Source organism: Etheostoma cragini, unplaced genomic scaffold, assembly GCF_013103735.1.
Source record: "Etheostoma cragini isolate CJK2018 unplaced genomic scaffold, CSU_Ecrag_1.0 ScbMSFa_3020, whole genome shotgun sequence".
NCBI lineage: Eukaryota > Metazoa > Chordata > Actinopteri > Perciformes > Percidae > Etheostoma > Etheostoma cragini.
Window position 1 is genome coordinate 1 of NW_023267245.1, and position 478 is coordinate 478.

The 478-nt window shown below is 42.5% G+C and overlaps 1 non-coding gene across 1 annotated transcript; it reads right to left on the reverse strand.

Annotated features, from left to right (window-relative positions):
* Nucleotides 1-172: 172 nt before the first annotated feature.
* LOC117940668 lies at nucleotides 173-288 on the reverse strand. The gene has a single exon (XR_004655792.1). It is a non-coding gene; the product is annotated as a U5 spliceosomal RNA (small nuclear RNA).
* Between the last annotated feature and the right edge of the window lie 190 nt (nucleotides 289-478).

The window sequence follows — 478 nt, forward strand, 5'->3', positions numbered from 1 at the left end:
TTTCCCTCCTTTATGCTTTGGCTTCTTCATCACTCTTCTTTGCACTCGTTCCCACTTGGACCCCCACAGGAAATAAAAAATGGCTCATTCCAGGTCTAAAATCTCTTTTCTGGGTGGGATAAAAACAGAGCTGAAGAGTAAAAGCAAAGGTAAGCAAAAGCAAGTACAAAAGGCTCGGCCAAACAGCAAAGCTCAACAAAAATAGTTTCAACTCATTGGCGTTCCCCTTCAAGGAAGTGTTTGGTAAAAGGCAAAAGACTTGTGCATTATGAAGAGAAAACAGAATGACTACAGCTGTCTGCTCGACAGCAGCCAAAAACCCATGTTGACGCAGTCCAAACCCTCACGGTAAGCCTCACTTGGTGTGCCGCTTTTCCACACTAAAATGATAAGAGGCTATTTGGTGGACTCCTTACTGATGTTTATATCTGTACTCACAATGCTCTGTTTTTAAAACACCAGCCAATCACAAGTGTTA